Source organism: Anabrus simplex, chromosome 5 (genome assembly GCF_040414725.1).
Source record: "Anabrus simplex isolate iqAnaSimp1 chromosome 5, ASM4041472v1, whole genome shotgun sequence".
Classification (NCBI taxonomy): Eukaryota; Metazoa; Arthropoda; class Insecta; order Orthoptera; family Tettigoniidae; genus Anabrus; species Anabrus simplex.
The window spans coordinates 258,737,692-258,759,779 of NC_090269.1; positions in this window are offsets into that span (position 1 = coordinate 258,737,692).

The window sequence follows — 22,088 nt, forward strand, 5'->3', positions numbered from 1 at the left end:
GCTTTCCTAGCCTTTTCCTAAATCATTTCAAAGAAATTGGAAATTTATTGAACATCTCCCTTGGTAAGTTACTCCAATCCCTAACTCCCCTTCCTATAAATGAATATTTACCTCAGTTTGTCCTCTTGAATTCCAACTTTATCTTCATATTGTGATCTTTCCTACTTTTATAAACGCCACTCAAACTTATTCGTCTACTAATGTCATTCCACGCCATCTCTCCGCTGACAGCTCGGAACATACCACTTAGTCGAGCAGCTCTTCTTCTTTCTCTCAATTCTCAAGCTGAGTTCTATTAATAATCCATCTTTATTCCAGCTCTGGAACTTTGGACTGTTAGATCGGCAGGTTAGTACTGTTCATTAAAAGCAAAAAAAGAAAAAAGTGTGGTTTTTCATTTGATCAAATATTTCATATTAAAGCATTGCTTTTAATCGCGCCATTCCTATTGACGTCACTGTAATGATCTATGTTCATTTCAGTTGGCAAAATCACTAAGACACTCTTTCTGAGGATATAAAAAGGCAGGTGGAGAGTGTATCTGCCATTATAATGAAAACTCCCCAACCTGATTTGGCTGATGGTAGGCAAGCGGGCCTACCATTACAATGAAAATTTCCTAACCCAGTCTTCGTATGAGAAAAATCGTTTGGTGAATTTCCCGTCGCGTCTCTAGGGTAGCGTTAAGAGCTATGCAATTTAATACAATCTTGCTCACAACGTGTACACTACCTAATCTAGAATTCTGTATACAATGTACAATTCCGCAGCGAAGCACGAGTACATCAGTTAGCTCTTTGTATAACTCGAATCCAATGCCTTTTGTGAGGTTATGGAGACTATTTCACGATCTCGAAGTTCTTAAATTTTCATTGGATCGAGAAGGCCGTTCCGCTGATTGGTAACCTGATTGACATTGGTAGTAATGTTGAGGGAACAAAGACGTGCTGTTATTTTATCAGATGGTGTCCGATTTGCAAATATATAGGCGTTGGCAGCTTTAATTAACGTATTACAGGCGTTAATATGTCCGATACCTAGAATGTGGCCCCCAAACCAGTGGGTCCATCAGAATTAACGATCGTGTCCTGCAGAAGACCATGCATTTTAAATACTTAGGGTGTGAAGAGTTACCTTATACTGTGATACCACTTCCGATACCCGCGAGGGGTTAAACGCAGCTTGGTTAAAATGGAGACAGACATAAACTTCCACTGACTACCACTGATATTTCTCTTTTTTCACTCTATCAGAAAAGGGTATATTAAATCGCTACTGGGGGCACCGCTGACGTCGACCCGGCTGGCGACGGACTGCGCTAACGTTAGCCTTGCTGGCGACGGTCGCGAACAATGCTACCCTTTAAATTAGTATGCAAATAACTTCCTTCTTTCTCCTTGAACAAGCCAGGTCATGCAGAGAAATCTCATCCTGGTACATTGAACTGTATCCACATGCAGCTACTTGGATAGAAAGTCGCGGACGGCGCATTGTATAAAAACTCGGTCGCAGAAGGGAGTGTCATGAATCACCCACTACCCCAGGGTCACCAGGCCGGGAGGAGGGACGCCGGCCCACCAAGAGTGGGCCGCCCAGCCGCAACCCAGGACTGCTCCCAGGACAGCAGCCGACCGACGATCCGCCAGGAGAGGACCTCACAGGGTAGCGGCAATCAGGTGAGATCGAAACGTCCCCCTCAACAGCTCTTGCAGTGTTTCCTCTGTTTGAGGTGGGGCCACCGGCAGGAGAGGTGCGGGCCTCCAAGTGAGGTGCAACCGCTGTGGTGGTGATCACCACTACACGACCTGCGCAACACTTAAGGAGGCGCCGGTGTGCACCAATTGTGCGGTGGGCCACCCGGCCTCCCATCGCAGTTGCCCTGTTTACCGGGCCATAGCACGGGCAGAGAGGAAGGAGGCCCGGCGTCATGACCCACCCCCTTCCAGGAGGCCCCCGCCTCGGCGGGCTTGGCCTCATTCTCCGGGATCGGAGACTGGGTATGAGGGATCCCAAGGAGGTGGCGCTGTGCGGCGGGCCCTAGTGTTACTTGACGCATGGCTCCGCAACCGGCAAGACCGGCGCTAGTCACGGCAGTGCCCAGACGGACTGATCCCCTGGCAGATGGAATGGCGAGACTACGGTTCATGGTTTGGTGCATGATACCTCTTCTCAACTAACACTACCACTGGACTTTTCCAGCCCACATCCTTGCATGTGATATTACAAGATGTCAGGTTTTACATGTAGGCGCTTTCTCTTTTCTGCCTATGTGGTTTTTCCCTGACCCTTCAATACCACACTAGTGTTGGCTACTGAATGTATGATTCGAAGCAGTGTATCGATTCATCCAAGTGTCCGAGTGAATCGATTCACAGGAACGGCGAGCTCACGGCACATGATTCAGCTTACTCCCAGCGGACAGTGCTGAGTGGCGCACTCACTGGACGTTGACGGGGAGCCGAGCTTCCGCTGCAGCGAGACAGTGAATCAGTGAATCATGGCACATCGAAAGAATCGTGAACGACCGCGGCTCAGTGAGACACATGATACACACGGCTCCTTATCGGCTCACTGGACACGCGGCGAGCCGAGCTTCCGCTGCAGCGAGACATACAGTGAGCCATGGCACATCGAAAGAATCGTGAACGACCGCGGCTCAGTGAAACACAAGATACACACGGCTCGTTGGCTCACTGCAGCGAGACATACAGTGAGCCATGCTACACTGAAATAATCGTATGCTATAATGGACTCTCGAGCTCAGCTCATTTGAAAATAATACCCATTTGCATTCACTGTCCTCTTCTTACAGGGAGGTTTAAATAATAGATGGATTTATTTACAGTGTTAAAAAGGTAGTCACAACATAATTCTGAAGTAGCTAGTAAGTAGGTAGGCTATTAGGTTATACTGTTTATTAGTTTAATGAATCTTAGTATTATAACTTAGTTGACATTTGACAATTAAACTCGACTCTAGCCTGCCCTATGACTATGAGTCATGCTCATGACCACTCAAACGTCCCTGTTTTATATTGGGAAGAATGGCTCAGTATTCTCTCAGTTCATATGTCACATCGTTGCACAAGACTTCAATCATATGTGGACAGACGCAATAACAGTATGTTGAATCAGAAAACCAGCGGGCTACTGTACATCTCGGGTAGCCTATACAAAATATGACTATGAAAAAAAAATCCTCAGCTGATAGAAAAATATTTTTAAAAAATGACTGAGCGAGTTGTCGTGCGGTTAATATCGTGTGGCTATGCGCTTGCATTCGGGGGATGGTGGGTTGGAATCCCACCGTCGGCAGCCGTTAAGATGGTTTTTCCGTAGTTTCCCCATTTTCTCACCAGGAAATGCTGGGACTGTACCTTAATTCAGGTCATGGCTGCTACCTTCCTAATCCTAACCTTTCCCACCCTGCGTCACCGGAAACCTTCGATGTATTAGAGTAACTAGCATTTTTTCTAAGAAAGGAGTTCATAGTATGAAGACCAGATGGCAGCTGCGAACGCAGATTTCTGAACATTGACCATAAAATAATCCAGGTCGGTTTATAAAAAAACTTGTTTGGTTTAATCGTATTAGAGTAACTAGCATTTTTTCTAAGAAAGGAGTTCAGAGTATGAAGACCAGATGGCAGCTGCGAGCACTGAATGCTGTTGCTGCTGTCTTACCAGCACATACTACACAGATGCAGTAGGAGCGGTGACCAATGAGCCGTGAATCGGATCACTGTATCGATTCAGTAACGTGAACGCAATCAAATGAATCGATTCAGTAAAATGAATCGAATGTCCCATCACTATACCACACTTCAACACCACCTTACCAACACAAACTCTTGCCGTGTAGCGAGTCTAACTCGGAAACCGGCAGATACTCCTTGTATCACTTCCCATTCTTCCCTGCTATCTCTTTCTTCTTTAGAATTAATAGCATGTCGGAGGCCCCTCCCCCCCTCGAAGAAAAAAGGAGTGTCATGCATTCTCTAGCAATGGCTCGAAGTATTATCAACGCTACCCCATCTGCTGGCTACTGGTGGGCTGCCACCTATGATGAGGCAGTACACTTCATAATAGAGTACGTCGAAGCAGAGAACTCTATACACTTGACACTGCATGCCTCACGCATCTTTCTCCACGAGGGGGAAGAAGTGGAGTCGCACTTTCCTTCCCACCTGGATACACTCCTGGACGTAGATACCCTGGAATCTACTGATTTCTTCGACGAGGCGTATCAGAAGTTATCGGACATCGACCATTACCCAACAGCTCATGGTTCTGGGTACAATTTCGTTGGCATCCATCGCTGGTGGTTTACGGTGGCACTCTGTTAACCCAACAACGCTGCCCCGCCGACCGGAAGAAATACGAGGTCTCCAACCTACATCGATGGAGGAGCAGACAACAGAGTACTGTGCTTGGCTGTATTGCCCTTTACCACATTCCTGAGAAACATTTGAATGCTCGTCAGGTAAGCCGTAGGATCTAGGCGTGGCTAGCGGTCAAGAGGTATTTGATTTCCGACCTTAAGGTGACTATGAATAACATAAGGGAGTGGGATACTCAAATTAATAGATTTAATTTACAGATATTCAATAAGTGCGGGAATGTTATTCATCAGGTACGAAAGGAACGTGACATTAAAGACTATATACGCATTTTTCACTCCGATGACAAATTTTCGTTAATATCACGGTTAGATGCATTTCTCCAGGACAAGGCACCAGTAGGGATTCGTAAGTTTTGTAATACTTGCTGTCGCTACCATACTCCTGGAAAATGTTCCCGGAAATTTTTTCTTTACAGGGTGATAATACTGTCACCGTATCGGACAAGCCAGGAAGAATGCATAGTATAGTAATACATACTGGTTTTGAATCGTATATTGATGAGACGAAGCAGCATGTCCCTTCGGGATACGTCTGGTATGCACTTCTTAATGGGGAGGTGATACATAAAGACTTACAAACTCTGAACACGGTTAATGATGTAGCCGCCGCATTTGCTGAGTCTATTTTCATGAAAAACCAAAAGTCAATCGTAAGACAAATACATCGAGTTTTATGATTTAGGCCCCTTCTGGAGAATTGTTTGGGCAACTTATAGCTAAGATCCTACTCGACCCTATTCTAAACTGAAATACCAAGTTTCATTAAAGTCCACAGATCCATTTTCCCGTGATGTTGTTATGGACACGGACAAATATTAAACTAACTTCGACATAAGTCATTACAATGTTGTCAGCATTCTTGTTAGAATACAATATTAACCGACTGGAACGTCGCGGTTGAAGCCTTTATGGCACAGGCGGCAGCGCGCCGGACTCCCATCGCTGGGTTAGGTCCTAATAACATATTTGACAACTTCATTTTAAGCCCTCCAATAAACTACCATTTCACCCGGCGAGAATAACGATATTTATAGACTAGATTATAGCGCCTTATTCCCCAACTTTACATACCGATTTTCATTAAATTATGTTCCCCCATTTTCTCATGGCTCGGTGTTGACATGAATTAAGCAACAAAAGTCTAAATTCATGAATCTCTGTTATCATAGCCGGTACGGTAAAACTGAATAAGACATCAACGATCGAGAATTGCATTCTCTATAACTTTTGTTATGTAGTATTTATTGATAGACATAGATATTTGAGACTTAAATTTTAGGCCTTCCCCTAACTCACCATTTCATTTAGCGTGAATAAAATTATGTGTAGCCTAAACTGTAGAGACTTATTCCTCTACTTTACCTACCGATTTTAATTAAATTCTGTTCAGCAATTTTCTCGTGATACGCGTACATACATACATACATACATACATACATACATACATACATACGTACATTGCAAATTATAAACTTCATATTGGGTGGGGTCCGTATTGAACTACGTATAAGCTCATGAGAGAACTGTCTCATAGAAGACCACCTTCTCGACACACTTTGTGATGTATTAAAAATCAATATCGAAGTAACATGTTAAAATATCGGGGCATGTTTCGCCTATTATATATTAGGCATCTTCAGCCGCCTTATCCTTAACGTTAAAATTAAAGTTGTAGACTAGACTTGAGACTAAAATTAAAATGCTACATAAAGTGGGTTATGACATTAAAAGAACTATTATAATAACACACTTATTTAGATAAAATGAGCACTTGAGTGAGATTGACATTTGTGTTGTGTCATTACAACATCGTAGTGGTTAAAATAACGTTGGTCGTGTGTGACAGTTGATATTTGATAGCACTCAAGTACACTTGTATTCTTAAAATTTGTATCTTCCTAGGATAAAAGTGCTGCTGCTGATTAAAGCCGTAGTGGAGCAAAGTGTGGATGATAGTGGACTATTTTCCCGCCATAACCGGATTTTCGTTTGCACCTAGGCTGTCAGAAGAGAAGTATGGATGACAGTGGACTATTCTCCCACGATAACCGGATTTTTTTTTTTTTGCACTAAAACATATCCAGCCACAGGAAGAACTTTCTCTTGAAGTCGCCTCTTCTGCTCTAGCCATATAGGGCTGCTGTCTTCAAGATGCACACAAATCAAGTCCAGCTACAATGACTCATAAATTCACGATTTTAAATTGCCATCACGGCCTTAATCAGCAGCAGCACTTTTATCCTAGGAAGATACAAATTTTAAGAATACAACTACAAGTGTACCTGAGTGCTATCAAATATCAACTGTCACACACGACCAGCGTTATTTTACCCACTACGATGTTGTAATGACACAACACAAATGTCATCTCACTCAAGTGCTCATTTTGTCTAAACAAGTGCGTTCTTATAATATTTATTTTAATGCCATAAGCCACTTTATTTAGCATTTTAAGTTTAGCCTTTAGTCTAGTCTGCCAATTTAATTTTAATGTTAAGGACAAGACGGCTGAAGATTCCTAATATATAATAGGCGAAACATGCCCCGATATTTTAACATGTAACTTCGATTTTGATGTTTAATAAATCACAAAGTGTATCGAGTAGGTGGTCTTTTATGAGACAGTTCTTTCATGAACTTTTACATACATTCAGACATGACGAAAACTTAAAACTGTATTTCCTTTTCATTGTGGACATGTGCGATGCATAAACACCATTATTTTTTTAATTCTGAGCAATGTACAGAAAAAGCTCGTATTTTATAGCTATATAGATTACGGTAAGACACTAAATTTTCAAACCCGTACTAGTAGATACTTTATTTCAACAATACCTACCACCTAATAAGTACTTTATGTGAAGGCTTGCGGCCGTGACCCCGATACAGCCCCATTCCCGTCCGACTGCTTTCTTAAATCTTGTTCCCTGCCATATCAAGTTTATGGTGCGTAGGGAATCCTTCATTTTCCAAACCTAGTTCTTTCGTCCCTGAATATAATTCACGGTTAACTGCCGATAAGATGCATAGTTCGTGAGAACTGATAATAATCGGAGAAAGGCAGTGGAAAGTTTGACACCTATCGAGCAATGAGATAACACAAAGCATGAAACTGGGGCGTGTAATAACTTCCAAGGCGAGATATCACCTCTAGAATGGTTTCAAACGAACACCTGAGAGCTGAACTCTGTGAAGAGTAGGTAAACATTGGATAATGTTCATACTGGTATACAATAGATTAAGCACACGCCCATTCGCTACTATCTAGGACAGGTGTTTTGTTTACCTGGCACGTGCCGGGCTTCCTGTAGTTAGTGTGTGAAAAACTTAACTGCGACACCCTTCTGATTACTTATAACTAGAGCCGGGATGTTTATGCAGTAATCGGTTAGAATGCAAACTTACTGCAGCGAGTGACAAGTAGAGTCTACCTGCACGACGGTAATGCTATGAGGTTTGCATAAACATTAGGGGTTCGGCCCATTAGAAGCCCTATAATTTATGTTACTCCCACTACATTACGTTAGAGCGGACTAGTCAACATTTCCTACTAATGCGAACCTCTACTGTTCATGCAAACCTCTTAGCATTACCGTCGTGCAGGTAGACTATACTTATTACACGCTTCAGTAAGTTTGTATTCTAACCTATTACTGCATAAATATCCGGGCCTTACTTATAATCCACAAAATTTTATTTCCGATTTCAAACTCTCTCTAGAGGGCGTCGAAGGATGGAGCAACGGCCCTGTCTTGCAAGAAAAGATATTAGACAAAATTATTGACATCATATACCTGGAAATAATCTTATCGCTATATTCAGGGCGTATAATCTTCATAATCCGGCCGTTCAGTAGTCCGGTACTTCGAGTAATCTGGCCTTTTTATTATCCGCCCGGCGTACTACGTTGAAACATCCGGATATGAACTGCGACTCATAGTAGTATGACCTTTGAAAAAGAAAGGATTTCAGCAGAATATACAGTATTTCACTGGCTGAATAGTTAACAGTCGTTGCACTGTTATCGATTTTTATCGCTCTTCGTATTCAAATATTGCATTGTGGCTACAGTCGTGAACAAAGGCTATAGTATAGTCAAGAAAATAAAAATAAGATGATACCTGTATTCTGATCATTTGTAGTTCTGAGTACGTGGTTTAAGAATCCGTAATTTATAATTCGCACCCTCGATCCTTCAGTATTTAAAAGTGGTTAGCTAATAATCATACTCCTGTGTCCCTATAATTGCAATTCAAGTCCCCGGCGTAGTTTTGACTGAAGTTTTTTGAGAAATTATTGTAGACATGTTTATCCTCTGTTCTGCGGAGTAGAGAAAATATTAGTAATCCACCCGCTGTGGTAATCATTTTTTTTTTTGCTAAGGGCTTTACGTCGCACCGACACAGATAGGTCTCATGGCGACGATGGGAGAGGAAAGGCCTAGGAGTTGGAAGGAAGCGGCCGTGGCCTTAATTAAGGTACAGCCCCAGCATTTGCCTGGTGTGAAAATGGGAAACTACGGAAAACCATCTTCAGGGCTGCCGATAGTGGGATTCGAACCTACTATCTCCCGGATGCAAGCTCACAGCAGCGCGCCTCTACGCACACGGCCAACTCGCCCGGTGTGGTAATCATTAAACCACATTTCAGTTGAGAATTGCAGTGTAGATACGGTATATTAGATAGTGTCTTGCCTGCTATATCCGTATGTATCTTTGTGTACGGTAACCCTTTCGATACTTCAGCATTTAACCAAACGGCAGTTTCCATTTCTATAATAGTTGGGCCCACGAGAGTTGAAGTCTGGCGTTTAGCGCCACCGGCAATAAAAAAGTTGACCAACGCTGCTCGAAAATGCTCTGTTGCTATGACAACGATAACAGAGATGTCACATTTAAGGAAGTTATCGCCACGTGGGTTGGCTTGCTCTCAGTCGCTTTTGTGATATCGCCCAAGAAATTCCTAAGAAGAAGGTTTTGTGATATTATTCAAAGTAGTACTGTGTTAGCTGTGATAATTGTTGCTGGTTTATGTAATAATTTAAGTGTTTGTTTCCTGAATATTATTTTCGTTGTTAGTTTATTGTTTTTTTGTAAGTTAATCAGTGGCTAGTTGTACAGTTCTAGTCTCTATTTAACATGTGAATTTGTTGACGTTATTGTCACTTTAATGAATATGAAATCTCATATTTATAGGCAATGACGTGTTATATCTTAAATGCCGGAATTATTAGCAGGAGTTGAGGAACGGGTCAAAGTTTATTGAATAGCATTAGGCCAACATAGTTGATTAAATAATCAGCCTGTATGAAAGGGTCATATGCCGCAGATTGAGATAATTATGACAACTCAGCGTACTTCGTAGTTACTACTTTCGCCGCCCAAATGTCACACTTCAATTCTCGTCGGCCCAACTACAGAGCATAGTAGGATAAAATAGTACTAATAAAAATTCTGTCTATGCATTTAACTTTGTTGGTAGTCTTCGAGAAGTTCTTGCGAATTCCAAACTTTATTTGAAATTTTTATTTCTGCTTGTGTTTAGAAATTAACTATTGTAATTAGGGTACGTCTGAACGTAGTTTAAAATTATTGTAGTGTATTGCAGTATCTTATTAGAAATTAGCGAGCTTATTTTATTACTGTGAAATATTTGTGACCGAGCTCGATAGCTGCAGTCGATTAAGTGCGGCCAGTATCCAGTATTCGGGAGATAGTGGGTTCGAACCCCACTGTCGGCAGCCCTGAAAATGGTTTTCCGTGGTTTCCCATTTTCACACCATGCAAATGCTGGGGCTGTACCTTAATTAAGGCCAAAGCCGCTTCCTTCCCACTCCTAGCCCTTTCCTGTCCCATCGTCGCCGTAAGACCTATCTGTGTCGGTGCGACGTAAAACAACTAGCAAAAATGAATATTTGTGTAGTAGAAGTAGGTATCTATAGAAAGTCTCGTACCAGAATTCTGTTGATGTAATTAAGATAGGCTTAAGTGCAGTCTAGAATTGTGTAATTCATATGTATTCCTATCAGCATTCAGTATTCAGTGCAACTAAGCAGTATTGTAGTACATTAATTACCTCATTGTCATGTGATCTTTGTCTACTATCCTAGACAACATTTCTCTCCTTTCATTTTTTTGTGCACAGAATAAGTTATTTTTTTCCATTATTCCGTAAAGAATGGCTAAGGATTGCAAGTTCAGGAGTATTAAGTACGAGGGCAGATCAGAAAATAAGTTGCACTTCCCAGTTATGGCCATTTATTACACCACCTATAACGACATACACTGTAACGTCACTTTTCCACATAGTTTCCAAGAGACTCCAAATATTTTTGCGAACGCACAACCAACTTGTCGATGCCGGATGCATAGAAATTTCCTCCAGCGTTCTGCGACCACTCGGAGACAGCGGCCTTCACCTCCTCATTGGTCTAGAAACGTCGACCACCGAGCTCCATCTTGAGCTTACCGAACAGATGAAAGTCACATGGCGCTAGGTCGGGACTGTAGGGTGGATGTTGCCAGACCTCCGACTTGAAAGGCTGCAGCAGTTCTATCATTTGGCGGGCCTTGGGAGGTGTTATGTTATCGTGCAACAAAATCACACCGGCGCTCAATTTCTCCCGGCGCTTCTCTTTAATCGCTTTACGTAACCGGTGCAACGTTTGACAATACGACGCCACGTTGATCGTCGTTCTTTTCGGCATGAATTCCACGTGTAGCAAACCCACCATATCAAAGAACACCGTCGCCATAACCTTACCGGCTGAAGATTGAACCTTGGCCTTCTTTCGGTGTGGTGATGAGGGGTGCACCCATTCCATTGATGTTCGCTTCGTTTCGGGGGTGAAGTGGTGGACCCACGTTTCGTCGCCTGTGACGATTCGCCGCAGAAACCCGTTGCCGTCTGCGGCATAGCGTTGCAGAAATGCCAGGGAGGATTGGAAACGTTGTCCCTTGTGCTAATCGGTGAGAAGACGTGGGACCCATCTTTGATACAGCTTACGATATCCAAGGTCCTCGTGAACAATGGCGAACACACCGTCATACGACATGTTCAGCTGCGTCGCGATTTCTCTCAGTTTAATGCGCTGGTTCTGTCTAATGATCGCATTCACACTGTTGACCTTTGCACGGGTCCTGGACGTTGCGGTAGTGATGGGCAGTCTGAGACGAGGTCTCGAGATTTCTCGGGATTTCTCGAGACTAGCGCAGGCATTATTTCTCGCGAGAAATTTCGAGAAATCTCGAGAGCGTTGTCCCCACAATGTGCGGCGAGCAGCGTGTCGTAGGCCTGCACGTAGTCGGAGCTGAATGTTGTTTGATCCGAATATGCGAATAGCCAACCACGGGCCTTCTCATTTTCGTAAATACGTGTCAACAATCGACTAGGGCGTTCGTTTATACCGAGGTCTATTTTGACGAAGTATAACATAATTATAAAGGATACGTATTCGGGCATTGTATGCACTGGTAGGTACACGAATGAGTGGATTAAGTACAGAACCTGACGGCTACTGTAGGTATACGTAACTGGATACTAGAGGCGTGCATTATTCGAACTCGAGACGAGGCAAGACGCGCCTTGCTGCATATGCAACCACCATTACTCATGAGTGGAATGTGCAATCTAAATTGCTATAGAGTATTCGCGTCATAATTAGGTAGGTATTTCGATATATGACGGTGCAATGTGAACTGTGTCCAATTGTACGCGACAACTTGAAGACGATGTCCGAAACGCAACGTAAGTCGTGGATGTCGGTTATTTTTAAGAGATGTCACATAGCAAGCCCACTGTGTTGCTTATTCAAAAGAAGTAAAATACATCGGCAGAAATACTTCTGGGATGATCCGGCACTTACAAACGCATAATATCAATGAAGACCGGGCGAGTTGGCCGTGCGCGTAGAGGCGCGCAGCTGTGAGCTTGCATCAGGGAGATAGTAAGTTCGAATCCCACTATCGGCAGGCCTGAAGATGGTTTTCCGTGGTTTCCCATTTTCACGCCAGGCAAATGCTGGGGCTGTACCTTAAGGCCACGGCCGCTTCCTTCCAACTCCTAGGTCTTTCCTATCCCATCGTCGCCATAAGATCTATCTGTGTCGGTGCGACGTAAAGCCCCTAGCAAAAAAAAAAAAAGAAATCAATGAAGAGGATTCGTCACAGAACACCTCCGGCCCGGTCTGAATCACAAGAAACTACCCTGCCGACAACGATTGTGAGGCATGCAGGTAGGATTACATCCTAATAACAATTATTAACAAATTATAGGGGTTATTCAGCTAAGACGTCCACCTGACATAACTCGTGAACAGTTTAAGATACTGGCATTCTGTATTCACTTTCGTTAATGGTAAGGAGCTCATAGTTCAACAGGCAGTGCTTTCATAGGATTTTAACAAAATTTATCGTCACACACGTTTCCATGTGAGAACTGCTGATAATAACTATGAAGCTTACGCTCGTAGTTACTGGGACGACGCACAGCTCGCAGCACACGAGAATCGGTCTCGAGAGCGTTGCCCATCACCCCTGTTACACGTTCCACTCATGTGTAATGGGGGTTGCATATGTAGCAAAGCACATCTTCCCCGTCTCAGGTTCGAATAATGCACGCCTCTAGTATCCAAGTAGGTGTACATCCTATCTACAGTTATTCACAAAAGATGTCCACCCCAAATAAGTCGTGAACAGTTTAAGATACTGACATTCTGTTTCCACTTTAGTTAATGGTATTAAGGGGTTCAAAGTTGAACATGCAGTACTTTTCCAGGCGTTTGACAAAATGTGTTGGCTCACACGTTTTCATAAGAGAACGTTATTTCACGCAATAACTGCCAATTATATACTGTCAAGTTTACAGTCGTACTTACTGGTACGTCGCACAGCTTGCGCTACAGGAGGATGGTCTCGGGATTCTCGCGAGAGTCTCGAGTCTGCGACGTCAGTCTCGAGAGTCTCGAGCGAGAGCGTTGCCCATCACTACGTTGCGGGCCTGCCTTCGCGATGGTTTTCCGTGATATCCGTGCGTCCGGCTTCGAATTGCTGACACCACTTAACTATACCTTGCCAAGAAATGGCACGCTCCCCATACACAGCACTAATTTCACTATGAATGTCCGTGCAATTCTTCCTTTTGGCTCATATGAATCATATGAATATGATTGTCGCACGCACCTCATATTTGGAGTGAACGTCCAGTTGACGCGCCATTGCATTTGGCCGCTATTCACGCAATACTGGACGAGACACCACAGCGACCTGTCTAACAGACGTGAGGGCAGTGTCTGTCCCTTTCTCCGTTGTGTCCACGTTTGCGACACACAGCGCGCTGCTGCGGCGTGTTAGTGCAACTAACCTTTTGATCCACCTACCTATTTTACCCAGACGATGTGTGATAAAACATCAAGCATACTGATGAAAAATTGCTGGAAAACATGCAAATTATAGTGTCCAAAGTGCAACAGTGTCTGATTTGTGTGAAGAAGAATTTGATGCATTTTTAAGTCTGTTTGATATTATCTGCTGTTCAGAAGAATAACCACATACCTACAAAGGAGATGTTTGATGCAGAATTTTCAGGGATGCGGTAAAAGGCTACAATGAGCTTCGACAGTTTTGACTTTCTTTGTGAATGTTAAACATTTTGATGACCAGACAACAAAGCTTCTGAGGAGAGAAGTAGACAAATTTGCTCCAATAAGAGAGATTTGGGAACAATTGATATCTGCCTGAAGGGAATCTTACAAGCCTGGATCATTCCTTAAAATTGATGAGCAACTTCTTGCTTTCCGAGAGCAGTGCCCTTTCAAAATGTACATTTTGATGCCATACCATCAGAAATATGGCATCAAAATGTTATGGTATGTGAGGTTCGAACCTCAATGTCGGCAGCCCTGAAAATGCTTTTCCGTGGTTTCCCATTTTCACACCAGGCAAATGCTGGGGCTGTACCTTAATTAAGGCCATGGCCGCTTCCTTCCCACTCCTAGCCCTTTCCTGTCCCATCGTCGCCATAAGACCTATCTGTGTCGGTGCGACGTAAAGCAACTAGCAAAAAAAAAAAAAACAGATTTCTTTGTGAAAACCTTAACAAAGAGTGTCCATGGAAGCAATCACAACATAACAATGGACAATTGGTTAATAACTGTTCCCTTGGCAACAGACCTATTGAAACCACCATATAACTTGACAATACTAGGCACTATTCGTAAGAATAAACAAGAAATTCCACCTGCATTACTGAATCATGTAGCAAGAAAAGTACGCACATCTATGTTTCGTTTTGACCAAGAAGAAACACTTCTGTTGTACAAAACCAAGCCAAACAATGTGGTCTTAATTCTTTCGACCACTCATGAAAGAGGAGAGATCAATCCAACATTGAAGAAGCCGATTATGATTGACGATTTATAACGACACAAAAGGTGGTGTGAACACACTAGACCGTTTGAACAATCAATGAATTGTAGTAGAAAGACAAGAAGATGGCGTCTTTGTGTCTGTTTTGGTATGTTGAACATTATTCTAAGAACTCTTATGTGATTTATATTCATAATAAGTTCAACAATAAAGAAATGCCTTGACTAGGAGGCAATTTGCAAAAGAGCTGCAATATGAACTTATGAAGCCATGGGTAACACATCGCCCTGTAATGCGCAACTTTCCGCACATGCTGCACTCGTCTATGGCAGAAATGCTTCACATGAATATGCCTACAGATGAAGCAGAAGGTCATGAATCAAGAAAATGCAAGATATGTGCCTTTTACCCAAGCAAAAACCGGAGGATGATGAAAGTGTATTGTAGCAATTGTTCCAGAACTATATGCGGGGAACATCAAGCAAGATGCTGTTAGGAATGCAACAATAGATGATGAATGTGGTCAGAATGTTTGTATATATTGACAAGACTCTATGAAAGAAATTTATCATATAAAATACATAAATATGTAGCAAAGGTCAAAAAATGTCGATTCTGCATGGTCCTAGGTGACCCATTCACGAAGAATAAGAATAAGAATAAGAATAAGAAATTTTTATATAGCAATAAATTTGTTCATCAAAATGACTGTGTTAGATTTAACATTCCTGAGAAGAGAAGTAGAAGACGCAATTAAACATCTGAAGAATCATAAAGCATCAGGAAGTGATGGCATCACTGGGCAAATGATTAAGGAAATGGGAGAAGCAGTATGTTTAATGCACTTCATCAATCAATCAATCACTACAGATCTGCATTTAGGGCAGTCGCCCAGGTGGCAGATTCCCTATCTGTTGTTTTCCTAGACTTTTCTTAAATGATCGCAAAGAAATTGGAAAATGATTGAACATTTCCCTTGGTAAGTAATTCCAATCCCTAACTCCCCTTCATATAAAAGAATATTTGCCCCAATTTGTCCTCTTGAATTCCAACTTTATCTTCATATTATGATCTTTCCTACTTTTAAAGACACCACTCAAACTTATTCGTCTACTGACGCCCTCCTACGCCATCTCTCCACTGACAGGTCGGAACATACCACTTAATCGACAGCTCATCTCCTTTCTCCCAAGTCTTCCCAGCCCAAACTGCGCAACATTTTTGTAACGCTACTCTTTTGTCGGAAATCACCCAGAACAAATCGAGCTGTTTTTCTTTGGATTTTTTCCAGTTCTTGAATCAAGTAATCCTGGTGAGGGTCCCATACACTGGAACCATACTCTAGTTGGGGTCTTACCAGAGACTTATATGCCCTCTCCTTTACATCTTTACTACAACCCCTAAATACCCTCATAACCATGTGCAGAGATCTGTACCCTTTATTAACAATCATATTTGTGTGATTACCCCAATGAAGGTCTTTTCTTATATTAACACCTAGGTACTTACAATGATCCCCAAAAGAAACTTTAACCCCATCAACGTAGTAATTAAAACTGAGAGGACTTTTCCTATTTGTGAAACTCACAACCTGACTTTTAACCCCGTTTATCATCATATCATTGCCCACCGTCCAGCTCACAACACTATCGAGGTCACCCTGCAGCCGCTCACAATCTTGTAACTTATTTATTACTCTGTACAGAATAACATCATCTGCAAACAGCGTTATCTCTGATTCCACTTCTTTACACATATCATTGATATATATAAGAAAATATAAAAGTCCAACAATACTACCTTGAGGAATTCCCCTCTTAATTATTACAGGGTCAGATAAAACTTCACCTACTCTAATTCTCTGAGTTCCATTTTCTAGAAATATAGCCACCCATTCAGTCACTCTTTTTTCTAGTCCAATAGCACTCATTTTTGCCAGTAGTCTTCCATGATCTACCCTATCAAATGCCTTAGATAGGTCAATTGCAATACAGTCCATTTGGCCTCCTGAATCCAGGATATCTGCTATATCTTGCTGAAATCCTACAAGACCTTTCCTAAACCCAAACTGCCTTCTGTCAAACCAGTTATTAATTTCACAAACATGTCTAAAATAATCAGAAAGAATGCTTTCCCAAAGCTTACATGCAATGTATGTCAAACTGACTGGCCTGTAATTTTCAGCTTTATATTATCACCCTTTCCTTTATACACAGGAGCTACTATAGCAACTATAGCTACTCTCCTTCAACCAAACAATAATCAAATAAGTATTTCAGATATGGTACTATAGCCCAACCCATTGCCTTTAGAATATCCCCAGAAATCTTATCAATTCCAGCTGCTTTTCTAGTTTTCAACTTTTGTATCTTAATGTAAATGTCACTGTTATCATAGGTAAATTTTAATACTTCTTTAGTATTACTCATCTCCCCTATCTGGACATTATCCTTGTAACCAACAATCTTTACATACTGCTGACTGAATACTTCTGCCTTTTGAAGATCCTCGCGTACACACTCCCCTTGTTCATTAATGATTCCTGGAATATCCTTCTTTGAACCTGTTACTGCCTTAAAATATCTATACATACCCTTCCATTTTTCACTAAAATTTGTATGACCACCAATTATGCTTGCCATCATGTTATCCTTAGCTGACTTCTTTGCTAGATTCAATTTCCTAGTAAGTTCCTTCAATTTCTCCTTACTTCCACAACCATTTCTAATTATTTTGTTCCAGCCTGCACCTCCTTCTTAATCTCTTTACTTCTCTGTTATAATATAGTGGATCTTTACCATTCCTTACCACCTTTAAAGGTACAAACCTATCTTCACATTCCTCAACAATTGCTTTAAACCCATTCCAGAGTCTGTTTACATTTTTATTTACCATTTTCCAGCAATCATAGTTACTTTTTAAAAACTCCCTCATGCCTGTTTTGTCAGCCATATGGTACTGCCTAATAGTACTAATAATCTCTTCCTTTCTTTCACATTTATTTTTAACTATGACAAAAACAGCTTTGTGATCGCTAATACCATCTATTACTTTGTTTTCTCTATAGAGCTCGTCTGGTTTTATCAGCACCACATCCAAAATATTTTTCCCTCTAGTTGGTTCCATCACTTTCTGAATCAGCTGCCCGTCCCATATTAACTTATTTGCCATTTGTTGTTCATGCTTCCTGTCGTTCACATTACCTTCCCAAATGACATTTGGTAAATTGAGATCACCTGCTACTATCACATTCCTTTCCATATCATTTCCAACATAGCTGATTATCTTGTCAAATAATTCTGAATCAGCATCAGCACTACCCTTTCCCGGTCTGTACACTCCAAATATATCAAGTTGCCTATTATCTTTAGAGATGAGCCTTACACCTAGAATTTCATGTTTTTCATCCTTAACTTTTTCGTAGCTTACAAATTCTTCTTTCACCAGAATGAATACTCCCCCCTCCTACCATTCCTATCCTATCTCTATGATACACACTCCAGTTCCGTGAGAATATTTCTGCATCCATTATATCACTTCTCAGCCATGATTCAACTCCTATTACAATATCTGGTAAGTATATATCTATTAAATTACTTAATTAGATTCCTTTGTTTACAATGCTTGTACAGTTGAGCACTAACATTTTCATGTTATCCCTACTTGATTTCCAGTTCCCTGTTCTCTTCACAGCACTCCCTAGGCCATCTGTAACATCTGTAACAAGATACGGGACAGTAGTGTATGGCCAAAAGACTGGCTCATTTCCATCTCCATTCCACTTCACACAAAGGGATCAACAAGGAACTGTGCGAATTATTGAACCATCTCACTAATATCACATGCAAGTGAAATATTATTGCATATCATAAATGAACATTTGAAGCCTTACGTTAGATATCAGCTTCCATCAGAACAGGCTGGCTTTGTCGAGGGAAGAGGAACTAGAGAACAGATTCTAAATATTCATCAGTTGGTTGAAAAGGTACATGAATTTAACATTCCTTTGTTTCTGTGTTTCATTGTCTACCAAAAGGCTTTTGATTGTGTTCTATGGTCGAAGTTGTTGTGTGTTCTAGAGGAAATGAAAATTCCATCTCATCTCGTTTCACTTACAAAAGCCTTATACGACAACAACTTGGCCAAAGTCAGAGTTGATGGTGATCTATCATCAAGTTTCAAAGTCTCCAAAGGTGTGAGACAAGGATGCATCTTATCAACTCAATTGTTTAACATCTATGGTGAATATATCATGAGGCATGCCCTCAACAGTTGGGAAGGAGGATTTTTGATTGGTGGGAAGAGAATTAATAACCTCCATTTTGCGGACAAGAACACACTTGTAGCCAGCAGTGTACAGGAGCTTGTCGAGATAACGGATCTTGCACAACAGGAAAGTCACAATCTTGGCATGGAAATTAATTGAAGGAAGTCAAAACTAATGAGTGTCAACAAAGGTGCAGATATTCAGCTGCCACACCACCTGAACAATCTCCAAAGAGTCTGTCAGTTTTCTGATTTTGGTTCAATAATTAAGTACGGTATACAAGTAGCTGCGAAAAAGAAATGAAACGTTGCATCATATTAGAACGTACAGCTACGGCAAAATTAAAGAAGATCTGGCAAGATAGAGCAGTATCTATGAATATGAAGAATAGATTAGTCGATTTGCTTGTGTTCTCGATCTTCCTGTATGGATGCAAAACTTGGAACATAAAAGCTAAAGACAGGAACTGAATCAATGCCCTTGAAATTTGGTGTTGAAGAAGGATGTTGCGAATACTGTGGACATCCAGACGAACAAATGATTCTATCATCTGGGAAACTGGAATACAAGAAAGTCTATGCCAAGTTGTGTACCAGGGAATCCTGCAATTCTTTGGTCACAATATGAGAAGAGAGGATGACAACCGGGAAAACTTAATTGTGCAAGGAAAAGTTTCTGGCGCAAGGTCACGAGGACGAGTCGCAAAAGGATGGGTTGATCAAATAAGAGAGATCATGAACTTACTATGGAGAATTACTGTCTGAAAAACGCAAGTTCGTACAGCTTATAAAAGAAACAAAAACGTCCTTGGGTCACAATACTCAGTCATGAGTGGAACGACTGGAGAGAGAGCTATTTAGGGTAAGTAAGCACTGTGAATTTTGAGAGGATGGAAAACATTCATAAATCAGTAAACATTCATTTTGAGGTAAAGTTAAAAAATGTGAGTTTGAGGAATTGATTTATAAACTATGTTTCAGAAAAAATTATATTGGCCAAAAAATCATTAATCTACAGTAACTTTGTTTACTTATACTTATCTTTATTACTTTTTTTGTTGGGAACTTTTATTGAAAATATTTACTTTATGAACAAAATAAATGTACAATGATATTCTTTGTTATCAAGGAAACATGAAAAAATAACAGAAAGAAGTCAAAATCAAAACAATAATTTAATAAATAATACACACAACAACTCTGAACAGTATAATTTAAATTAATATATTTTCTAAATGATCATGCATTTCTCATCATGAAAACAACTTAAATTACTAGTATTCTAATCACCTGATACTTTGGTTACACAATTCATAAGAACCAGCAGTTGTGAATCCAGAGTTAAAAATCAACCTCCCAAAATCCTTGTTGCAAGAAAAATATCTATTCTCCAGTGTGGTATTTCCATTGCATACTCACTTTGAAAATTCTGTGTAAATGGCAATGATAACTTTTATTCTAATAGACAACTGTAGTCTTCTGGACTATTAAGTTGTGGTGCTCCAGTTTTAGCATCATCTGAATCAATTGGAAAAATTTTGCACAGTGCCATACTCATTTACAATCTTCACAAGGCCTGTTGTAGATACCAGTAGAAGAAGAAACATTGATACTCATCAATATGTGACTACAGTCTGAATGTCCAGAAGACAACAACTATCTTTTAGATGATGGCCATAAAGTCCACATCAACACAACTTTAATTCTTTGTAATAAATAAAATACATCATAAAGTAGGTGAAAGGTAAGTAAAATAACTAATGTACAAAATGCCAAAATTGTGCAATTATTAATGTCTGAGTGCACAATTTTTAAATTCATATATGAATAATGTCATCAAGTAAGTTCATTTGTATTTTAGTAATGGATCACAATAGAATACTCATGTAAAACAGTGGTGACCCTCTAGACAGGTGAAGCACCAGATTCAAGTAAAAAAATTAAAATTAAAATATTCTTCATAGGCCCTACTGCATAATCACGTAACATTTTTAAGATGTAAGATAAGAAATGGGAGCAAAGTACAAGTTATAAAACCAATTAGACCCTGTAATGGGAGAAAGAATTCAGTTCAGATCTAATTAAGTCAATTATAAAATATAAGGTAACACAAGGTAGGATTGAAAACATTCATAAATCAGTCAAATTTCATTTTGAGGTAAAGTTAAAAAAATATGAGTTTGAGGAATTGATGTATAAACTATGTTTCAGAAAAAAGTATATTGGCTAAAAATCCCATTAATTTTTAAATATTTGATGATTAATTTTTTATTTCTTTTATTTTGAGAAAGTTGTATACCTTTACATCATTCTACAAACTCACAATTTTATAGGGCTACCAGCTACGGCACTTCTTCCCTGTAAGAACAACAACCTGTTCCTGCAGTGTCCCTCATTGTTCAGAGCTGACTTAGCATCATTGCTGCCCTAAAACAAGGCAAAAATTTAATTTATTTTATTTCTCACTCCCTTTTAGCAGATTATTGTCCTCGACTCCTATGACCATAATCTGCTGCTCCCTGGTGATGAACGAAGGAACCTCAACACAGACATGCTTCAGTTCAAAATGTAGCGTGTATACTGAGCATAGGATGTTGTAAGAGCAAACTCCTATTTCTTCACTGTGTAACCTTTCGGCACTAACTAAAGCAAAGACTTTAGAACCTGAGCATTCAAACAAGACAAAATAGGAATCATACTTCAATTTAAAGGACATTTGAAACAAAAGAACATTGAAGGATTCACATTCATTTTTAGAACACAAACAGAAATATCCAAATAGGGGCGAAAACAAAGTGATAAAAATCCTCCAGGGTGGATTTTTATTACAGTTGGAGAGCTTCGGTTAGGTGTATGTCCTCCATGAGCATTTGTCACAACTTGGCACCTACGTGGCATGCTCTGTATAAATTGACAGAGGTCACATTGCGTTATCAGGTCCCATTCTTCAATGAGAGACTGTTCGAGGTTTTTAAGAGTTTGTGGTGGAACAGGACGCCCACGAACATTTCTGCCAAGCCTATCCCATACATGCTCGATGGGATTAAGGTCAGGACTC